The sequence below is a fragment of the Tamandua tetradactyla genome, chromosome 7 (assembly GCF_023851605.1).
Source record: "Tamandua tetradactyla isolate mTamTet1 chromosome 7, mTamTet1.pri, whole genome shotgun sequence".
Lineage (NCBI taxonomy): Eukaryota > Metazoa > Chordata > Mammalia > Pilosa > Myrmecophagidae > Tamandua > Tamandua tetradactyla.
The window spans coordinates 69,358,570-69,382,888 of record NC_135333.1 but is presented as its reverse complement, the minus strand read 5'-3'; the positions used below and the strand labels follow the sequence as shown (position 1 = coordinate 69,382,888).

General features: G+C 42.3%; 1 long non-coding RNA gene and 1 pseudogene across 1 annotated transcript in view; one reads left to right on the top strand and one right to left on the bottom strand.

Annotated features, from left to right (window-relative positions):
- Positions 1–11,272: 11,272 nt before the first annotated feature.
- Positions 11,273–24,319, bottom strand: part of LOC143691441 (uncharacterized) — a 38,887-nt gene continuing 25,840 nt past the window's right edge. The window contains exon 4 of the long non-coding RNA XR_013179517.1: positions 11,273–11,399. This is a non-coding gene — a long non-coding RNA (uncharacterized LOC143691441). The remainder of the gene's footprint in view (positions 11,400–24,319) is intronic.
- LOC143689750 (tyrosine-protein kinase Tec pseudogene) lies at positions 15,716–17,603 on the top strand (annotated as a pseudogene).

Below are 24,319 nucleotides of genomic sequence, written 5' to 3'. Positions count from 1 at the left end.
AGCCAAAGGGAGTGTCTTCTGCAATGAATGATGATTAATCTGATCACTAGAAGTCTTTTAAGGAGGATTCAGAGGAGACGGACTCTCTTTCTGCTTCAGCTGGTTTGCCTCTCCTGTGGAGTTCATCCAGACCCTCCATCAGAGTCATCAGCTTCACAGCCTGCCCTATGAATTTTGGACTCTACATTCCCATGGTCATGTGAGACACTTATAAATTTTATATGTATGGATATTTCCTGCTAATTCTTTCTCTAGAGAACCCTAGCTAATACAGCTTGTTACCGAGGGTGGGGTGGTTCTTAAGAAACAGAATCTTAAAAGTGGGTTTTTATTATTGGTTTTCTACTCTGACTGGACTCAAAGGCTTTAAGGACTCTGATATCCATAATCAGAATGATACTGCCAATCCATGAGGTGAATTGGCAAAAGAGATAACCAAAATATCACCATTGGATTCTTCTAATGCTTCGCTTATAGGAAGCCAGGCTCTGGGGGATAATGTTTTTGACACCTTCACTGATTTTTGTGGAAACAGAAGGTATGGAGATGTTGGCTGGTTGTTGTTAGATACACTGTATGAATTAACGACTGAAGAGGATGGGCTTAAGGCTTCAAATAAGAAGCCTACACACCATCTGACAGATGTAAACTTTTCTATCAGTGTCTTGAAGGAAAATCTTATTTCCTATGGCCATAGGCTTGAGATCTCCGAAAATCAGATTTAGAATCTTATTGTTAGAGTAGCAACTTTACAACATAAACTGAAATCTCAATCGCTCATGGTGTCTGCCATTAAAGTGAAGGCATTGATTGGAAAGGAGTGGGACCCTGAAAAATGGGATGGTGACATATGGATTGATAATGATGTCAGTGGAGAGGTTGAAACCCTAGGTCATGCTGAGTCTTCTCTAGATAACCCTGTAATAGTATGCCCTGAGGATATAGCCGCCCCATCTCCAGCCTGCCCTGAGGAGTTGGTCACCCAACCTCCACCTGAAGGGATTAGCCCTAGAGTGATTAATCATGTTTCACCAGATGAAACTGCAAATGAAATGTTCTGAAGCAAATGGCTTGGAAGATATTTCTAATTCATTTCATGACAAACCGCCACCACCCCTCATTTCTTCCAGACCTATAACTAGACTAAAGTCCCAACAAGTCCCAAAAGATGAGGTACAAAGTATCACACATGAGGAGGTATATTATACTCCAAAAGAACTGTGTGAGTTTTCCAATTTATATAGGCATAAATCAGGGGAATGTGTGTGGCAGTGGATTTTAAGGGTGTGGGATAATGGTGGGAGGAATATAAAGCTGAATCAGGCTGAATTTATTGATATGGGCCCAATAAGCAGAGATTTTGCATTCAATGTTATAGCTTAAGGGGTTAGAAAAGGTATTAAGAGCTTGTTTGGATGGTTGACTGAAACATGGATCAAAAGGTGGCTGACATTACCTAAGGTTGAAATGCCAGAACTGCCCTAGTATAATGTAGATAAGGGGATCCAGGGGCTTAGAGAGATTGGAATGTTAGAGTGGATTTATCATACAAAGCCTGCTCTTATAACCCAGGAATGTTTGGAGGATGCACCTTTTACCAGAAGAGTGAGAAATACATTTGTGAGACTAGCACCATCATCCCTGAAGAGCTCTGTAGTTGCACTTCTCTGTAGGTCAGATATTACTGTGGGAACTGCTGCACCCATGCTGCAATACTTAAACACAATGGGGATGACCAGATTCTGAGTTGGCAGAAGCCAGGTGGCAGCACTTAATTGCCAAAGACAAGGTGGATGTGGCTATCATAGACAGCAGACTCAAAGCAGGAGTCAAAATAATCTGGCTCACAGAGACTTGTGACTTTGGCTAATAAATCATGGGGTACCTAGAAATACAATAGATGGGCAGTCTGCTAAATTCTTGTCTGAGCTGTATAATCAAAAGAGTTCTAGGTCAAGTGAATAGAAGTCTAACTTGAATTACAAAAACACAGTGTCACGGCCTCATAATCAATTTCCAGATTTGAGGCAGTTTACAGACCCAGAGCCCCTTGAATGAAAGGGAGGCCAGGTTCCTTTGGGTAAGAACCCTGTTACACTGCCACAAATTTATACTGTTAATCTTCCTCCAAGCCTTCCCCAAGAAGACCAACGGCCTTTTACCAGGGTAGCTGTTCATTGGGGAAAAGTAAATGATCAGATATTTGGGGGAATATTAGATACTGGTTCAGGGGACCCAAAATTCCAGAGGAGTCAAAATGTCACTCTGGTCCACCAATCAGAGTGGGTGCTTATGGAGGTCAGGTGAGCAATGGAGTTTTAGCTCAGGTCTGTGTCACAGTGGGTCCAGTGAGCCCCCAGACCCATTCTGTAGTTATCTTCCCAGTTCCAGAATGCATAATTGGAATAGACATACTGAGCAACTGGCAAAATCCCCACATTGGCTCTCTAACTCAAGGAATGAGGGCTATTATGGTGGGAAAGGCCAAGTGGAAGCCACTAGAACTGCTCCCTACCTAGCAAAATAGTAAATCAGAAGCAGTACCAGATTCCTGGAGGGATTGCCGAGACTATTGCCACTCTTAAGAACTTGAAGGATGCAGAGGTGGTGATTCCCACCACATCCCCTTCAACTCTCCTACTTGACCTGTGCAGAAAAGAGATGGGTCTTGGAAGATGACAGTGGATTATTGTAAGCCCAACCAGGTGTTAACTCCAATTGCAGCTGCTGTTCCAGATGCAGTGTCATTACTTGTGCAAATCAGTACACCCCCTGGTACCTGGTATGCAGCTATTGATCTGGCAAATGCTTTTTTCCCAATAGCTGTTAGTAAAGACCACCATAAACAGTTTGCTTTCAGCTGGCAAGGTCAGCAATATACTTTCACTGTCCTACCTCAGGGGTATATCAACTCTCCAGCCCCATGTCATAATCTTGCCAACAGGGAACTTGATCATTTCTCCCCCCCCCCCCCCACAAGACATCACACTGGTCCATTATATCGATGATATCATGTTGATTGGACCTAGTGAGCAAGAAGTAACAACTAGTCTAGACTTACTGGTAAGGTATTTGCATGTCAGAGGATGGGAGATAAAGCCAATGAAAATACAAAGGGGCGGGCCATGGTGGCTCAGCAGGCAGAGTTCTCACCTGCCATACCAGAGACCTGGGTTCAATTCCTGGTGCCTGCCCATGCTAAAAAAGAAAAGACAAGGGCTTGATCTTTGTAAGGGGTATGTTTTTTTTTCTTTCCTGTGTTCATTTCACTTCTTTTTCAATTGTCTTTTTATTTCTCTTTCTGAATTAATGCAAATGTTCTAAGAAATGATGAATATGCAACTAAGTGATGATATTGTGAATTACTGATATGTATGTTGTTTTATTTTGTTTCTTTATTTTTTTATTAATAAATAAATTCTTTTTAAAAAAAGAAAGAAAATACAAAGGCCTTCTACCTCAGTGAAATTTCTAGGTGTCCAGTGGTGTGGGGCATGTCAAGATATCCCTTCTAAAGTGAAGGATAACTTGCTGCATTTGACCCCTCCTATGACCAAAAAAGAGGCAAAACACCTAGTTGGTTTCTTTGGATTTGGGTGACAATATATTCTTCATTTGGGTGTGCTACTCCAGCCCACTTTTCAAGTGACCAGAAAAGCTGCTAATTTGAGTGTGGGGCCTGAACAAGAGGAGGCTCTGTGACGGTCCAGGCTGCTGTACAAGCAACTCTGCCACTTGGACCATATCATCCAGCAGATCCAATGGTGCTGGAAGTGTCAGTGGCAAATAGAGATGCTGTCTGGAGCCTCTGGCAGGCCCCTATAGGAGAATCAAAACACAGACCCTTAGGATTTTGGAGCAAAACCTTACCATCTGCTGCAGATAACTGCTCTCCTTTTGAGAAACAGCTTTTGGCCTGCTACTGGGCCTTAGTAGATACTGAACACTTAACCTTGGGCCACCAAGTTACCATGATACCTGAGTTGCCTATCATGAGCCGAATGTTGTCTGACCCACCAAGCCATAAAGTTGGGCATGTGCAGCAGCACTCCATCATAAAATGGAAATGATATATACAAGATAGGGCCTCCTGAAGGCACAAGTAAGTTACATGAGAAAGTGGCCCAAATGCCCATGGTCTCCACTCCTGCCACATTACCTTCTCTTTCCCAGACCAGAGCTATGGCCTCTTTGGGAGTTCCTTACAGTGAATTGACTGAGGAAGAGAAAACTCGGACCAGGCTTATAGATGGTTCAGCACAATATGCAGGTATCACCTGAAAGTGGCAGCTGCAGCACTACAACCCCTTTCTGAGGTGTCCTTGAAGGACAGTGATGAGGGGAAATCCTCCCAGTGGGCAGAACTTTGAGCAGTGGCAATACCTTGAAAAGCTGGGGTAATGTTCTCCAGGAAGCTGTATGTGCTCTGAATCAGCGTCTGCTGTATGATGCTGCTTCTCTCATAGCCAGGATCCATGGGTCCAGGAACCAAGGGGTGGAAATGGGAGTGGTACCACTCACTATTACCCGTAGTGATCCACTAGGAAAATTTCTGTTTCCTCTCCCTGTGACCCTGAGCTCTGCTGGTCTACAGGCTTTAGTTCCAGAAGAGGGAGTGCTTCCACCAGGAGAAACAACAATGATTCCATTGAACTGGAATCTAAGACTGCCACCTTATCACTTTGGGCTACTCATGTCCCTGGATCAACAAGCCAAGAAGGGGATTACATTACTGACTGGGGTGACTGACCCTGACTATCAAGGAGAAATAGGATTACAATTATATGATGGAGGTAAAGAAGAGTTTTCCTGGAGTATAGGAGATTCCCTAGGGCGTCTTTTAGTACTACCATGTCCTGTGATTAAAATTAATGAAAAACTACAACAACCCAATCCAGGCAGGGCTACCAATGGCTCTGAAACTTCAGGAATGAAGGTAGGGTCACCCCACCAGGCGAAGAACCATGGCCAGCTGAAGTGCTTGCTGAGGGTAAAGGGTCCATGGAATGGGTAGTAGAAGAAGGTAGTGATAAATATGAACTATGGCTACATGATCAGTTACAGAAATGAGGACTGTAATGCTGTTTTGTTCATGTTATAGTATTTAAGCTGTAAGATGCAAGTTTAAGGATGAATTGCCCAAGAACTTGCAGCCTATTCTGGGGCAATTTAATGCGTTTCCGGTTGTATGTGGGTCAGTCAAGTATTGTTAGGTGAGGGAAAAAAATGTGTCTTTTATTGTTTTCTATTTAGAGATTAAGTATGGTTTAAGGTGATGTGTATAGCTGCCAATTTGACAAGGGGTGGACTGTCATGGTCAGGTTCATGTGTCAACTCGGCCAGGTGATTGTGCCCATTTGTCTGGTTGGGCAAGTGCTGGCCTGTCTGTTGCTATGAGGACATTTCATAGAATTGAATCATGATCATACTGGCTGCATCCACAGCTGATTGCACTTGTAATCAGCCAAGGGGAGTGTCTTCTGCAATGAATGATGCTTAATCTAATCATTGGAAGGCTTTTAAGGAGGATTCAGAAGAGACAGACTCTCTTTCTGCTTCAGCTGGTGAGTCTCTCCTGTGGAGTTCGTCCAGACCTTTCAGTGGAGTCGTCAGCTTCACAGCCTGCCCTATGGATTTGGGACTCGATATTCCCATGGACATGTGAGACATTTATAAATTTTATATCTATGGATATTTCCTGCTGATTCTGTTTCTCTAGAGAACCCTAGCTAATACACTGTGTGATTGTGAAAACCTTTTATACCGGGTATGGACAAATGATTTAAAAATATAGATAAAAAATAACAAATAATGGGGGACAAATAAATTGGGTAGATGGAGATACTAGTGATCAATGAAAAGGCGGGGGTTGTACGGGTAGTTCAGTGGTTAGAATACCCGCCTTTCATGTGGGAGGCCTGGGTTCGATTTCCGGACCATGCACCAAAAAAAAAAAAAAAAAAGGAGGGGTAAGGGGTGTGGTTTGTATGAGTTTTTTCTTCTTTATTTCTGTTTCTGGAGTGATGCAAAGGTTTTAAAAAATGATCATGATTAATACACAACTGTGATGATATTGTGAGCCATTGGTTGTACACCACATATGGAATGTTTGTATGTTAAGAATGTTTGTATGTTAAGAATGTTTGTATATTAAGATTTATCAATAAAAATATTTAAAGTAAATAAATAAAATTTTAAAAGGGAATGAACTGGGGACTTCTGGGAAGATGGTCAAATAGAATAGCTCAAGATTAGCCCTGCTCCATGGAAAAGTTAGAGAAGGGACAGGAGGGTGACTGAGGCAGCAATTCAGGAGTGCACTGCCTGGGAAAGACTTCTGCACCACATGTGGCAGCCCTGATTGCTGAGGTCAAGGAATTGAGAGGCAGAAAGCTGGAGCCTGGCATGGAGGTGCAGAGCCACGGAGCCTATGGGACTGCACGGACGGGAACATGGGACTAGGAAGTAAGCTAGTCTGCATTCCTTGGACACACTACCCTCACCAGTGCAGCCCCGTGATGGACAACTCACCCCACACCCCATGCACCTGAACCCTGTCACCCACTCCCATTCCTTGTGTGCCAGGCACCCCCACCCCACCAGGCCCCAGTGCACGTACCTGCCCCACACCCCCACCCCAAATGCAGCCCAACCCACCTCTCCTGCACCCCTCCCGAGCACTACCTCCCCCTCCCTGTTCCCTGCAGGCTGTTGCCAGTGCATAAAGGTTGCAGGTACTAACCTCCATACCTAGGGTACCCCCACCCCCTCCTGCTGCCCCTCTCTCCCCCCAGCCCATAATGTCACACAGCCTCACTCTGCCCTCCCTGAGCTCAGCACATTCGTTTATGGCACTCCCAGGCCCACGCATGTGCGTGGGCCCCCATTCATGTCATTCAGCTCTGGGACCCGCACTTTACAGCAGTCCTAGAACCCTGCATGCACACAGCCCTCAGCTTCACCCCACCCCTGAGAAAGTGCCAACCTGCACAGCCGGGTCACATCTGCCCCCAATCCATGCAGGTGTAAAGCCGACTTGCTGCCACAGCAATACAAATGCACACAAAGGACCCCGTACCTTAGACCAGTGCACACCAGGGTTATGCCCCCCAGACCAGTGCAACCACACAGCTATATCCTCCCTGGCCACTGGGCGCCCACATTCACAAGACTTCTGCATGTTCACAAGCATAACAGGTAGCAAGGTCTACCTGAAGCTTGTGTAAGAGCAACCTCCAGAGTAGCCTCTCGACTATGTGAACTCTCTCTGCCACTGATACTTTATTAATTACACTTCTTTTCCCCCTTTTGGTCAGGATGGAATTGTTGATCCCACTGTGCCAGGTCTGGATTCATCCCTAGGAGTCAGCTTCCACATCTCCAGGGAAACTTTCACCCCTGGATGTCTTATCCCATGTAGGGGGAGGGCAATGATTTCACTTGAAGAGTTGGGCTTAAAGAGACTGAGGCCACATCTGAGCAACAAAAGAGGTCCTCCAGAAGCAAGAACTCAAACCAACATCTCTTACAGCGGCAGCCTTGTGAGAACAGGTGGTATTATGTGATTTTCCCAGGACCAGAGGATTTTGTAAAAATGATTTATAAAAATGATTGGCCTAGTCAATGAGAGAGAGGAGTAAGGGATATATATGAAATTTTTCTTTTTTCTTTTTTATTTCTTTTTCTGGAGTGATACAAATGTTCAAAAAAATGATCATGGTGATGAATACACAACTACGTGATGATATTGTAAGCCATTGATTGTACGTCATGTATAGAATGCTTGTATGTCAAGAATATTTGTATGTTTGTATGTTGTTTGTCAATAAAATAAATTTTAAAAAAAGATTGGCCTATTGTCACCCTAAGGGTCATCGGAACCAAGCTGATGGGAATGATGGTGATATACAAACCAGAAAGTAGAACACTACAGGTCAGCATTAAAACTAACACTTACAAATATAATAGGACATAGAAATATAAATAGGACATTTTAGAAAATCATCACCAGTGTTAGAGTAACAATATTAGGATCTCTGAACAAGGCTGAATAAATAGTATCCCTCTTCCCTGTCCATGTTCTAGACAAACTAAGAAATAAAATTAGTAGATTGAGGTCAAAATATTACCTTTAAGAGTGATAAAGCCTAAGACAGAGGAAGGGTTAGTGTAAAAGGCAAATGGGCGCCAACTGAACCACAGAATGACGCAGAACTACCCTTCTAGACACAGACAACGCTGGACTAGGGAGGCCTCCCAAAATGAAGAACATGTTCTTCCAGGAGACAGCTCTCTCCCAAGAGGAAGAAGGGGAGGAGCATGCCCGGTTATTCTTCCAGCTTTACCACTTAGGAAAATTACTCCATCTTCCCAGGGTAAAGAGAGTGGCAGGATGGAAAGTGACCAGAAGTGTCACATAATGAAGATCTCTCACCAAGAAAGATCTATAAGCAGTAGGAAAGAAACCTTTCCTTCTAATGTTCCCAAGCTTTTCCTCTTTCACTTGCTAGGCCTGATGGTTAAGTTTGTAAGCAGCCAGGGCAGAGGCTGTCTACCCGAGCTCCACAGTCTAATCAGGGCATCCACAAGGCCACTTACCAGTCCACTGTCCCTGGTTCCAGAGACTCCAAAATGATGCTGAACAATACAGTGTTCTAGTTTGCTAGCTGCTGGAATGCAATATACCAGAAACGGAATGGCTTTTAAAAAGGGGAATTTAATGAGTTGCTAGTTAACAGATCTAAGGCCGAGAAAATGTCCCAATTAAAACAAGTCTATAGATATGTCCAATCAAAGGCACCCAGGGAAAGATACCTTGGTTCAAGAAGACCGATGAAGTTCAGGGTTTCTCTCTCAAGTGAGAAGGCACATGGCGAACACAGTCAGGGCTTCTCTCTCGGCTGGAAGGGCACATGGCGAATACGGTGTCATCTGCTAGCTTTGTCTCCTGGCTTCCTGTTTCATGAAGCTCCCTGGGAGGCGTTTTCCTTCTTCATCTCCAAAGGTCGCTGGCTGGTGGACTCTCTGCAGCATTCTGTGCTCTCTCTGAGTGCTGCAGCATTCTCTGCTCTCTCTGAGTCTCTCATTCTCCAAAATGTTTCCTCTTTTATAGGACTTCAGAAACTAATCAAGACCCACTCAAATGGGTGGAGACATGCCATCCCCTAATCCAGTTTAACAACCATTCTTAACTAAATCATATCAACCAGGGAGATGATCTCATTATAGTTTCAAACATACAGTATTGAATAGAGATTATTCTACCTTTATGAAATGGGATTTATATTAAAACATGGCTTTTCTTAGGGGGCATACTTCCTTCCAAACCAGCACATACAGTAATAGTAAATGTCATCTGCACCCACAAGGCAGAAAATTCACTTCCTATTTCATTTTCCATCCCAAATTTCACTCAGCCACATTATCTAAGACAGCTATCAAAGGTTCCGCAATGATCTTAAATGATGTTATTAAGATACCCCAATCATGACACGCCAGCAATAAAGAGGTGTCTCAAGTTTGAACAAAAAGACAAACAAAAAACAACCTCTTATTACCCAACTCCCAAATTAAAGTTTGAATTCCATTGCAAACTAAATTCCAAAGACATTTAAATCCAAAATCAAATTTTGTTTTCTATAAGTCCAAAGTCCAAAATTCTTAAGTTAAATCCTCAAACCCTCAGTCCCAATTTTTATTTGGTTTAGTCTCAATCACTGCGCAGTTATGTTATCCCTTTAGCCATAGTTTGGGCTGGAATGCGTTAGTTCCTCCAAGGCTTTTGAAGTTATATTAGTTTCCAGGCAAGTCTTCCATGAGCCTCAATATTTAAAAGTCCAAAGAGTGAACAAGACGCAAGAATATTGTACCACCAGCTCCACAACCATAAAATTTTGAAAACAAGCCAAATTCAGGCCCCAAAACGGTTATCTCTGGCAAATTAAATTATACTTCCAGAACCCAGAACTTAAAGCTTTAAAACTGAATGTTTAAGTCTTAAACATTTCCTTTAAACAAGGCCTCAAACACTGAAGAAGAAACTCAATAGTGTCTGACGGAAGGAGGTATTTATTTTTTTAACTCCTCCTGATGCCAGCCAGGTTATGCCAATTGTTCAGAATCCATGTCCTGTGAATTTAAACACACTTGGAAGAAATCACCTAGGAAAAAAGTTAAATTTTGGCATTTTGTGTTTACCATGGGGGGGGGTCATCTTATGCAGAACTTCTTAATTTCCATTTATCCCCTAGAGCCCCAAATTCCTGGCACCCCAGTGTTGTACCAGAGGTTGAGCTCTGCCTACTAATAGAGCCTCCATATCATCATGAGGAGAGGCATTTTCAATCGCGTGTCGTGGTGGCTTCTGTGGCTGCCTTTTTGATGGAATCACTGAGACCTAAAATGCTCCTTCCCAGGGAAGGCGTGCCCTTCGTCCGCATGTTTGTTTCATCAGTCAGCGTCACCATGCACACCATGTGATCGTGCCCCACCTGACAGCAACCACATGAATCACCCTCAGCAAGAACCACCTCGCTGAGCCCAATGAACCCCAGAACCATGAGAGTTTACTCAAAAAAAAAAAGAAAAGAATAATGTTATTTTAAGTCAGTAAGTTTTGGAGTGGTTTTGTTATTCACCAATAGATATTGGAATAGCAGTAGAAATGCGATGTTACAGAACATTACAGGAAAGCATAAAAAGGATTCATATCCCAGATTTGGGTTGGTGGAGAGTCCAGGAGGATTTCCTGGAGAAACACACACAGACACACACAAGAGATGGTTAGCACATCGTGATTTCTACAGGAAGTTGAGCAGATGCCCTACCACCCATTCCAGTACTCAGGTGTGATCTCAGACACAAGGACTGGCTCCAGCGCACACATTCTGCAACTCCTTCTCTAGGAAGACCTTCAGTCTTTCTGAAATTCACTGTGTGAGGTAGAGAACTTAAAGACCACTTTACGAGGAACCTCATTTCCTGATACCATTCCTATAAAGCTCTAAGTTCCATTCTTATTTTCTTCCCTTATGAAATTCCTGTCAAGCACCCTAGACCAGCCTAGGGTCTTGCAACTTCAACCTCTTTGTAGCTGATGAGTATTCTCAACATCCAGTAATCCCTGAGCCTCCATTTCCATCCCCAAGCACCCATGTGGCAGATATATACAGTAGTAAAGTAGATTTAAAGAAAAAAACCTTAGATGAGGCCCTGTATTGATTAGATAGGCTAACTGCAATAACAAATGCATCTAAACACTACGTTGGCTCAAACATAATAGAAGTTTATTGTTCACTCGTTCTAAAGAAAATCCAGGCCAGTAGGGGGATCTGCTCCACACAGACCCAGCACAGCCAAGGCCCTGCCATCTTCAGCACTTACTTTCCAGGCCAGAGTCACTGTGGGAAAAGAATACAGAGGATCACACATTGGGAGGTATCTATGAGCCAGGCCAGGTGTGATGCACATAACTTCTACTCACATTCCCTCAGTTAGAACTCAACCCCAAGGTCACACCTAACTACAGGAATACAGGGGGTGTGCCCAGAAAGAAGAGGAAATTAGGATTTGGTGAGCAGCCAGTGACCTGTGCCACAACCCGCAAATACAACCCATATTCCCCCAACCTGTTGATACAAATGGGGTCCCATTAAGATGTCTTTGGCTCTTCCTCTCTTCTCAGATACAAAGGATCTCTAGCCACACACTCACAAACATTCTCGTCTGCCATCACCTGGCAACTTCCCCACAGTACCATGGGGACTACAACACCTCTGGCAGAGCCATATCTAAAAAGAACCTCCTGCCATGACACAGAAACCTACTAAGGACCAAAATCACACAGTAAAGTGCAGTGAGGAGAATGCTTCCTTCTCTCTTTTCTGGTTATCCTTTTTAGGGAGTACCAAGGTACTGTGTAGGTGCACCAGTTTCTTACAGTTTTCAGTGACATAAAAGTCTTGCATTTGTTACAAATAGCCTCCTGAGTCCAGAAATGAATTAATCTGGGCTGAGGTGAAAACTGAAGTGAGTGACATATGTTGAGCCGTCATAAGGATTCATTTAATAAGTCTTTCATTTATAAACTCAATAAAAAAGTATTCAGTCCCTACTACATACCAGGCTCCATGCTAAGTTCTGGGTACATGGTGTAAAAACAAATAGTCTATGCCCTCACAGTCAAGATGGGAGACAATCACCATTCCACTATGACCCTGTGATTTTGATACTGAGTTGAGCCTATTAGGTCAGGTTCCTTCTTTCGTTAGGGTGAATTCTCTCCCAGGAGCTTCTTAGCTGCTCAAGCAATTAGATTAGTGATAAACCTACTCCCCTAATTCATCAGAGATGCATTAATTGTGCATCCTAAATCAGGGCAGGATCACCACAGCACTCTCCATACAATGCCATCTATTAAAGTTAAACTCACACATTGACACAGCTAGGTGATGGTATCCAGTTGTTAGTAAAACAAGCACTGGCCTGATTGTTACTGTGAGGCTATTTTGCAAACTTAAATAGTTAGTGGATTGCATCTGTAGCTGATTACATCTACAATCAACAAAAGAAATTGCCTTCAGCAATGAGATAAGTCTTACACAATCAATTGAAGGCCTCAAAAGGAGAATTGATAATTTCAGCAATCTGAAAGAATTTCTATCTCTACTTCAGCCAGCCAGCTTCCTCTGGGGAATTCATGAAACCTTCATAGGAGGTGAATTTAGGTTCACCAATTCCCCACAATCACATGAGCTATTCCTATAATAAATTTCATAATATTTACATATATATGTAATCTCTGACTACAGAGTTTATACTTGCTATCGCAATGGTATCTTTGCCTTAGTCCTACTCCTTTACATGATACTATAATTATTTATATTCGGGGTCTTTTGTTTGTTTATTTGTTTCAGCTTTAAAGTTAAGATTTATTTCCAATGAAGAAAGAGGGAATAAATATTTTTGTTAGTTTGTGTTCTAGTTTGCTAGCTGCCGGAATGCAATATAACAGAAATGGAACAGCTTTTAAAAAGGGAATTTTTTTTTTTTTAACATGGGCAGGCACCGGGAATCGAACCCGGATCCTCAGGCATGGCAGGCAGGCATTCTTGCCTGTTGAGCCACCGTGGCCTGCCCAAAAAAGGGAATTTTAATAAGTCACAAGTTTACAGTTCTGAGGCCGTGAAAATCTCCAAATTAAAGTAAGTCTATAAAGATGTCCAAATTAAGGCACCATCAAGAAGTCACCTTCACTCAAGAAGGCCAATGAAGTCCAAAAACTAAAGGACAAATACTGTATGGTCTCACTGATATGAACCGACATTAGTGAATAAACTTGGAATATGTCATTGGTAACAGAGACCATCAGGAGATAGAAATAGGGTAAGATAATGGGTAATTGGAGCTGAAGGGATACAGACTGTGCAACAGGACTGGATAAAAAAACTCAGAAATGGACAGCACAATACTACCTAATTGTAATGTAATTATGTTAAAACATTGAATGAAGCTGCATGTGAGGTATAGGTTTTTTTGTTTTTTCTTTTTTTTCTCTATTATTGTTTTATTTCTTATTCTGTTGTCTTTTTATTTATTTTTCTAAATCGATGCAAATGTACTAAGAAATGATGAATATGCAACTATGTGATGATATTAAGAATTACTGATTGTATATGTAGAATGGAATGATTTCTAAATGTTTTGCCAGTTAATTTTTTTTAATTAATAAAAAAAAAGAAGGCCAATGAAGTTCAGGGTCTCTCTCAACTGGGAAGGCACATGGTGAACATGGCAACGTCTGCTAACTTTCTCTCCAGGCTTTTTGTTTCATGAAGCAACCTCAGGGGCATTTTCCTTCTTTATCTCCAAAGGTCTCTGGCTGTGTGGACTCTGTGGTGTGGTTCTCGTGACTGTGCTCTGTTGCTCTGCTCTCTCAGAATCTCAAGCCTTTTCCAAAATGTTTCCGCTTTTAAAGGATTCCAGTAAACTAATCAAGCCCACCTGAAGTGGGTGGAGTCACATCTCCCTCAAAATGAAAGGTTAATACCCCCAATCGAGCGAGTCACAGCTCTGTGGAGATAATCTAATCAAGTCTCCAGCATACAGTGCTGAATAGGGCTTAAAAGAAAAGCTGCCTCCACAAAATTGGATTAGGATTAATTCATGGTTTTTCAGTGGTTCATAATCCTTTCAAATCAGCATAATTTGTTTTTGTGTTTGTTTTTTATAGTTGTATTGAAATATCTTTATGCACTATACAGTCCATCAAACTGTACAATCAATGGCTCACAATAGCATCACATAGTTGTGTATTCATCACCATAATCATTTTTAGAACATCTGCATTACTCCAGAAAAAGAAATAAAAAGACAAAAGAAAAAGAACATATATCCCATACCCCTTCACTCCTTCCTCTCATTGACCGCTAGTATTACAAGCTACCCAATTTTTTTTACCCCTTATTTCCCCTATTATTTATTTTTTCTCCTTATTTCTTCACTCATCTGTCCATACCCTGGATAAATGGAGCATAAAATACAAGGTTTTCAATATCACACGGATACATTATAAATGCTATATAGTTATACAATCGCCCTCAAATATCAAGGCTACCAGTATACAGTTTGACAGTTCAGTATTTCCTTCTAGCTATTCTAATACACTAACAACTAAAAAGGTTATCTATATAATGCATAAGAATAACCTCCAGGATAACCTCTCGACTCTTTGAAATCTCTTAGTCACTAAAACCTCATTTTGTCTCATTTCTTTTCCCTTTTTTTGTCAAGAAGACTTTCTCAATCCCATGATGCCACGTTCCATCTCATCCCTAGAAGTCTTCTCCCATACCGTCAGGGAGATTTACACCACTAGGAGTCATGTCCCACGTAGTGGGGAGGGCAGTGAGTTCACCTGCCAAGTTGGCTTAAAGAGAGAGGCCACATCTGAGCAACAAGAGAGGTTCTCTAGGGGGTGACTCTTGTATAATTATAAGTAGACTTAGCTTCTTCTTTGCAGGAATAAGTTTAATAGGGGCAAGGCCCAAGATCCAGAGCTCAGCCTAGTAAACTGGTTGTCCCCAATGCTTCTTGAATATCAAGAATTCCCCAGGTGGGAAAGTTTAGTATTTCCTTCTTTCTCCCCAGTCCCTCAAGGGGATTATACAGATACATTTTATTCTCTGCCCAAATTCCTCTGGGATGTATCAGGGCATCACACTAACCTGCACAAGCCAACAAGATCTCATTCCCTAGTTGATCTCTAGTCTTTGTAGAATCCAAGTGACTCATCCCTGTATGGCTTTGAACAGCACTTCAAGAGGCACAGTTCAAAGAAAAGACCAGAAACGTTGTGTTTACAGTAAGAGTCAAGAGGCTACCCTCCAAGCATGGTGTCAGAAAAACCCTTACCCTGACAAAGCTGTCAGGGAATGACTTGCCAAAGAAAGAGGCATTCTAGAGTATAACACTCAGAATGCCTACCAAAAGAAGCCAAAAAGAGCTGCTGCGGCGCTCACGAGTCTCCCCACCCCAAGGAGCTCAGTGCAGCCGGCGTACTCCAGCCAGGATATGGAGGAACATGACGGAGAATGGGGAAGAAAAGGAAGCTGAGCTTTTGTGCCCTGGGCATTCTCAGTTAAATGCACTTGCTCCAGCAGATTAATAGAATACTGGGATTTTCAATGGCAGGAGAAGGAGTGACTCAAAGACTGAGATGAGTTTTAACACTGTTCTAGAAGAGATTCTTATTAAAAGGTCACAGCAGAAAAAGAAGACATCACCCTTACACTACAAAGAGAGGCTTTTTGTACTTAGAGAGTCCATGTTAACCTACTATGAGGGTTGAGCAGAGTAAAAGTACAGAAAGGGGTTTATTGATGTTTCAAAAATCAAGTGCGTGGAAATAGTGAAGAGTGATGATGGTGTCATTCCCTGTCAAAATAAATATCCATTTCAGGTTGTCCATGATGCTAAAACACTTTACATTTTTGTGCCCAGTGCACAAAGCCAAGACCAGTGGGTGAAAAAGTTAAAAGAAGAAATAAAAAATAACAATAATATTATGATTAAATATCATCCTAAGTTCTGGGCAGACAGAAGTTATCAGTGTTGCAGACAAACTGAAAAACTAGCACCTGGATGTGAGAAATATAATCTTTTTGAGAGTAGTATAAGGAAAGCACTATCTCCAGCACCAGAAACAAAGAAGCGAAGGCCTCCCCCACCCATTCCTCCTGAAGAAGAAGACAGTGGTGAAGAAGTAGTTGTAACGATGTATGATTTCCAGGCCACAGAAGCACATGAACTCAGATTAGAGAGAGGCCAAGAGTATATCACATTGGAAAAGAATGATGTTCATTGGTGGAGAGCAAGAGACAAATATGGGAGTGAAGGATATATCCCAAGTAATTATGTAACAGGAAAGAAATCAAACAACCTAGATCGATATGAATGGTATTGCAGAAATACAAATAGAAGCAAAGCAGAGCAACTTCTCAGAAGTGAAGATAAAGAAGGTGGTTTTATGGTAAGGGACTCCAGTCAACCAGGCATGTACACAGTCTCCCTTTATACAAAGTTTGGAGGTTCATCAGGTTTCAGGCATTATCATATAAAGGAAATGACAACATCTCCAAAGAAGTATTACCTAGCAGAAAAACATGCTTTTAGTTCAATTCCTGAGATTATTGAATATCATAAGCACAATGCAGCAGGGCTTGTCACAAGGCTAAGGTACCCAGTTAGTGTAAAAGGGAAGAATGCACCAACCACTGCAGGATTCAGCTATGAAAAATGGGAGATTAATCCTTCAGAGCTGATCTTTATGAGTGAATTGGGAAGTGGACTCTTTGGAGTTGTGAGGCTCACAAATGGCAGCCCAGTACAAAGCAGCAATCAAAGCCATTAGGGAAGGTGCAATGTGTGAGGAGGACTTTATAGAAGAAGCTAAAATGATGATGAAACTAACACATCCAAAGTTAGTACAGCTTTATGGTGTGTGCACCCAACAGACACTAATTTACATCGTTACCGAGTTCATGGAAAGGGGTTGCCTTCTGAATTTCCTCTGACAGAGACAAGGTCATTTTAGTAGAGATGTGCTGCTGAACATGTGTCAAGACGTTTGTGAAGGGATGGAATACCTGGAAAGAAACAGCTTCATCCACAGAGATCTGGCTGCCAGAAATTGTCTGGTAAATGAGGTGGGAGTTGTGAAAGTGTCTGATTTTGGAATGGCCAGGTATGTTCTGGATGATCAATACACAAGCTCTTCTGGTGCAAAATTTCCCATGAAGTGGTGTCCACCAGAAGTATTTAATTATAGCCATTTTAGCAACAAGTCAGATGTCTGGTCATTTGGTGTTTTAATGTGGAAGGTATTCACTGAAGGCAGAATGCTTTTTGAAAAAAATACCAACAATGAGGTGGTAACCATGGTTACTCGCCGTCACCGAATCTACCGGCCAAAGTTGGCATCCAAATACATATATGAGGTGATGCTGAGATGTTGGCAGGAGAGGCCAGAGGGAAGACCTTCCTTTGAAGATTTGCTGCACACAATAGATGAATTAGTTGAGCATGAAGAAACTTTTGGAAGATAAGTGGTGGTATGACCGGTGGCTCCCAGATTCCAAAGCACAAAGAAGAAATTGCATTTTGGGGCTCATTTTTAATTTATTTAGCACCTGGATGTGTAACTTGTTTTACTTCTAAAATAGGAACACCTAAAGCATTTGCTTCCAGACCAACCTTAAGCCCTAACATGATGACTGAATCTTCCAGATTGTGGAAGTGCTGCCTTAGAGATAGTGATTAAAAACACTTTTATTCATTCCACAGGTACTGGAATGCCCACAGTGTGCCAGGCTCCCAGCTCCAGGGTTTCCCCATTTTAGGGTACACTTGGGGCCTGGTTAGCTGGTGCCAGTGGAAGGCCAGGGTGTTTGGGAAGGGAAAGACATTAGAGCCATGTTCCAGTGACTCCTCTCCTCCCTTTGCCTTTTGCAGTGATCTGGCCCTGCAGTTTAGCTGGAATGTGGGTTCTGGGTGAATCAGGAGCCCACCTTGGATAAGTTCCCATATTTTGTTTTGAAATCATCTGTGTTTTCAAGATGGCTGTTAGTAATACATTGAAACATATTTGTATACTGTATATTTTGTAAATATATATAATATATAAAGTTATATATTTATAAGGAAAAAAAAAGAAGCCAAAAGACCCCAGATGCCCACCATGAGATCTCAAATAAGTATCCTAGGCCAAGCCTTTGAGAGGAGTCAAATCACTGATACTGCTCTCAGAGAAGAATTTGTTAAGCAAGTAACAGTCACTCTGGAACAAAAAATTCAAAAATGCTTCCTGAATGCAAATGATCAGCACTCTGAGCAGAGCAAAAGGGAATCTATACATTCCTTGGGAGATAGCCCAAGTGGGAGGCCGGATCTGACTCTACAGCAGGACCAAATGGACCTGTCCACTCTCACAAGCAGCTCTCATTATTTTCTTCAGCAGAATTCCTTCTTCAAGAAACATATATTTTGGGAGGTGCCAAGATGACGGCTTAGGAAGATGCACGTTTTAGTTTGTCCTCCAGAACAGCTACTAAATAACCAGCAACCATATGGAACAGCTCCTGGGGCCATGTCAGTGACCAGACACACAGCATACCCCAGTTGGGACCAGCTGGACCAGCTGCGAGCCCCCCCAGAACCGTGAGTTCCCCAACCCATGATGGCCGGTGCCCCTCCCCCACAGGCTGCTTCCCAGAGGGGAAAGGAAAGGGTCTTTACCAGCAGCAGGGGCTGAGCACAACCAAACACCAATTGTGGAATTAATTAACAAATTCTGACTACTTAAAATAGGCCACCAGCTTTTTCTCCGCCGGCCCGCCGCGCGGCGCCCACGCCCCGCAGCAGCCGAGCCGCCCGACCTCCTTCCCCCCTCTCTTTCTCCGCCGGCCCGCCGCGCGGCGCCCACGCCCCGCAGCAGCCGAGCCGCCCGACCTCCTTCCCCCCTCTCTTTCCGCCGGCCCGCCGCGCGGCGCCCACGCCCCGCAGCAGCCGAGCCGCCCGACCTCCTTCCCCCTCTCTTTCTCCGCCGGCCCGCCGCGCGGCGCCCACGCCCCGCAGCAGCCGAGCCGCCCGACCTCCTTCCCCCCTCTCTTTCTCCGCCGGCCCGCCGCGCGGCGCCCACACCCCGCAGCAGCCGAGCCGCCCGACCTCCTTCCCCCCTCTCTTTCTCCGCCAGCTCGGCTGCTCTCCAACCACCACGGTGCCCTCTTCCCCCGCCTTCACCGTGCTCCTCCGCCACCAGCCTCGACAGCCTTGCCGCCCTCACCTTTCCTCCTCCAGAACAGCTACTGGGGGAGTGGAGATAATACAGAGCAGCTCCCGGAGCCACGAGGGAGATCAAAGGGACAGCGTACCCCATCCTGGAACGGCTGACTATCTGGGAGAACCAGCTCCGGTGAGATCACCAAGGGGCACGGGCTTTCCTGGGTGGGACGGCAAGCGACCGGAGTCCCTCCCTTCCACCTTCCCAGGCCAGCTGGTAGAATTGGACAGGCGGTCCCCTTAGGCTGCGGCGGCTGGTGCCCCCACCACACGAGGCCCCCCGGAACAACTGAGATAGTTGGGTCGGAAATCCCCAGACTGCGGAGAACAGTGACCGGGGGATCCCTTCCAAACACGTGACTCCCCCGTCGGCTGGGAACAGTGCACTCTCCCGGGCTGCGACAGCTGGCGCCCTCCCGCCACGTTTGGTGCCCCGGGCCGACTAGCTAATTTGGTCGGACGCTCTCCTGTGCTGCGACGGCCGGCGACCCTCCCCGCATTCGGAACCCCAGGCCGGCTGGCATTCTTCCAAGACGCTTCGGCTGCCGAACCTCCCCCACGGTGAGAATTTTCCAGAGTTAAAGGACCTACAGCAACTTTCACTGGTGGAACCCACAGACAAACGTGTGCCACGAGCGCCACCTACTGGGCAGGATAAGAAAAACAGAACCAAGAGATTGCACAGAAAAATCTTTCAACCTGTGGGGTCGAACACCTGGGGAAATCTGACTAAATGCCCAGACGCCAGCAGAAGATAACGGATCACGCTCAGAAAATTGAACATATGGCCCAGTCAAACGAAGAAGCCAATAGTTCAAATGAGATACAGGAGCTGAAACAACTAATGCTGAATATACGAACAGAAATGGAAAACCTCTTCAAAAACGAAATCGATAAATTGAGGGAGGACATGAAGAAGACATGGGCTGAACATAAAGAAGAAATAGAAAAACTGAAAAAACAAATCACAGAACTTATGGAAGTGAAAGATAAAGTAGAAAAGATGGAAAAAACAATGGATACCTACAATGACAGATTTAAAGAAACAGAAGATAGAATTAGTGATTTGGAGGATGAAACATCTGAATTCCAAAAAGAAACAGAAACTATCCGGAAAAGAATGGAAAAATTTGAACAAGGTATCAGGGAACTCAAGGACAATGTGAACTGTACAAATATACGTGTAGTGGGTATCCCAGAAGGAGAAGAGAAGGGAAAAGGAGGAGAAAAACTAATGGAAGAAATTATCACTGAAAATTTCCCAACTCTTATGAAAGACCTAAAATTACAGATCCAAGAAGTGCAGCGCACCCCAAAGAGATTAGACACAAATAGGCGTTCCCCAAGACACTTACTAGTTAGAATGTCAGAGCTCAAAGAGAAAGAGAGGATCTTGAAGGCAGCGAGAGAAAAACAATCCGTCACATACAAGGGAAACCCAATAAGACTATGTGTAGATTTCTCAGCAGAAACCATGGAAGCTAGAAGACAGTGGGATGATATATTTAAGTTACTAAAAGAGAAAAACTGTCAGCCAAGACTCATATATCCAGCAAAATTGTTCTTCAAAAATGAGGGAGAAATTAAAACATTCTCAGACAAAAAGTCACTAAGAGAATTTGTGACCAAGAGACCAGCTCTGCAAGAAATACTAAAGGAAGCACTAGAGTCAGATACAAAAAGACAGAAGAGAGAGACATGGAGAAAAGTGTAGAAAGAAGGAAAGTCAGATATGATATATATAATACAAAAGGCAAAATGGTAGAGGAAAATATTATCCAAACAGTAATAACTCTAAATGTCAATGGACTGAATTCCCCAATTAAAAGACATAGACTGGCAGAATGGATTAAAAAACAGGATCCTTCTATATGCTGTCTACAGGAAACACATCTTAGACCCAAAGATAAATATAGGTTGAAAGTGAGAGGTTGGGAAAATATATTTCATGCAAATAACAACCAGAAAAGAGCAGGAGTGGCTATACTAATATCCAACAAGTTAAACTTCAAATGTAAAACAGTTAAAAGAGACAAAGAAGGACACTATATACTAATAAAAGGAACAATTAAACAAGAAGACATAACAATCATAAATATTTATGCACCAAACCAGAATGCCCCAAAATACGTGAGGAATACACTGCAAACACTGAAAAGGGAAATAGACACATATACCATAATAGTTGGAGACTTCAATTCACCACTCTCATCAATGGACAGAACATCTACACAGAGGATCAATAAAGAAATAGAGAACCTGAATATTACTATAAATGAACTTGACTTAACAGACATTTATAGGACATTACATCCCACAACAGCAGGATACACCTTTTTTTCAAGTGCTCATGGATCATTCTCAAAGATAGACCATATGCTGGGTCACAAAGCAAGTCTTAACAAATTTAAAAATATTGAAATCATACACAACACTTTCTCGGATCATAAAGGAATGAAGTTGGAAATCAATAATAGGCGGAGTGCCAGAAAATTCATAAATACATGGAGGCTCAACAACACACTCTTAAACAACAAGTGGGTCAAAGAAGAAATTGCAAGAGAAATTAGTAAATACCTAGAGGCAAATGAAAATGAAGACACAACATATCAAAACTTATGGGACGCAGCAAAGGCAGTGCTAAGAGGGAAATTTATTGCCCTAAATGCCTTTATCAGAAAAGAAGAAAAGGCAAAAATGCAGGAATTAACTGTCCACTTGGAAGAACTGGAGAAAGAACAGCAAACTAATCCTAAAGCAAGCAAAAGGAAAGAAATAACAAAGATTAGAGCAGAAATAAATGAAATTGAAAACATGAAAACAATAGAGAAAATCAATAAGACCAGAAGTTGGTTCTATGAGAAAATCAACAAGATTGATGGGCCCTTAGCAAGATTGACAAAAAGAAGAAGAGAGAGGATGCAAATAAATAAGATTAGAAATGAAAGAGGAGACATAACTACTGACCTCACAGAAATAAAGGAGGTAATAACAGGATACTATGAACAACTTTACGCTAATAAATACAACAATTTAGAAGAAATGGACAGGTTCCTGGAAAGACATGAACAACCAACTTTGACTCAAGAAGAAATAGACGACCTCAACAAACCAATCACAAGTAAAGAGATTGAATTAGTTATTCAAAAGCTCCCTAAAAAGAAAAGTCCAAGACCAGACGGCTTCACATGTGAATTCTATCAAACATTCCAGGAAGAATTAGTACCTACTCTCCTCAAACTCTTCAACATAATCGAAGTGGAGGGAAAACTACCTAATTCATTCTATGAAGCCAACATCACCCTCATACCAAAACCAGGCAAAGATATTACAAAAAAAGAAAACTACAGACCAATCTCTCTAATGAATACAGATGCAAAAATCCTCAATAAAATTCTAGCAAATCGTATCCAACAACACATTAAAAGAATTATACATCATGACCAAGTAGGATTCATCCCAGGTATGCAAGGATGGTTCAACATAAGAAAATCAATTAATATAATACACCATATCAACAAATCAAAGCAGAAAAATCACATGATCATCTCAATTGATGCAGAGAAGACATTTGACAAGATTCAACATCCTTTCCTGCTGAAAACACTTCAAAAGATAGGAATACAAGGGAACTTCCTTAAAATGATAGAGGGAATATATGAAAAACCCACAGCTAATATCATCCTCAATGGGGAAAAATTGAAAACTTTCCCCCTAAGATCAGGAACAAGACAAGGATGTCCACTATCACCACTATTATTCAACATTGTGTTGGAAGTTCTAGCCAGAGCAATTAGGCAAGAAAAAGAAATACAAGGCATCAAAATTGGAAAGGAAGAAGTAAAACTATCACTGTTTGCAGACGATATGATACTATATGTAGAAAACCCAGAAAAATCCACAACAAAATTACTAGAGCTAATAAATGAGTACAGCAAAGTAGCAGGCTACAAGATCAACATTCAAAAATCTGTAGCTTTTCTATACACTAGTAATGAACAAGCTGAGGCGGAAATCAAGAAACGAATCCCATTTACAATCGCAACTAAAAGAATAAAATACCTAGGAATAAATTTAACCAAAGAGACAAAAAACCTATATAAAGAAAACTACAAAAAACTGTTAAAAGAAATCACAGAAGACCTAAATAGATGGAAGGGCATACCGTGTTCATGGATTGGAAGACTAAATATAGTTAAGATGTCAATCCTACCTAAATTGATTTACAGATTCAATGCAATACCAATCAAAATCCCAACAACTTATTTTTCAGAAATAGAAAAACCAATAAGCAAATTTATCTGGAAGGGCAGGGTACCCCGAATTGCTAAAAACATCTTGAGGAAAAAAAACGAAGCTGGAGGTCTCGCGCTGCCTGACTTTAAGGCATATTATGAAGCCACAGTGGTCAAAACAGCATGGTATTGGCATAAAGATAGATATATCGACCAATGGAATTGAATAGAGTGCTCAGATATAGACCCTCTCATCTATGGACATTTGATCTTTGATAAGGCAGTCAAGCCAACTCACCTGGGACAGAACAGTCTCTTCAATAAATGGTGCCTAGAGAACTGGATATCCATATGCAAAAGAATGAAAGAAGACCCATCTCTCACACCCTACACAAAAGTTAACTCAAAATGGATCAAAGATCTAAACATTAGGTCTAAGACCATAAAACAGTTAGAGGAAAATGTTGGGAGATATCTTATGGATCTTACAACTGGAGGTGGTTTTATGGACCTTAAACCTAAAGCAAGAACACTGAAGAAGGAAATAAATAAATGGGAGCTCCTCAAAATTAAACACTTTTGTGCATCAGAGAACTTCATCAAGAAAGTAGAAAGACAGCCTACACAATGGGAGACAATATTTGGAAACGACATATCAGATAAAGGTCTAGTATCCAGAATTTATAAAGAGATTATTCAACTCAACAACAAAAAGACAGCCAACCCAATTACAAAATGGGAAAAAGACT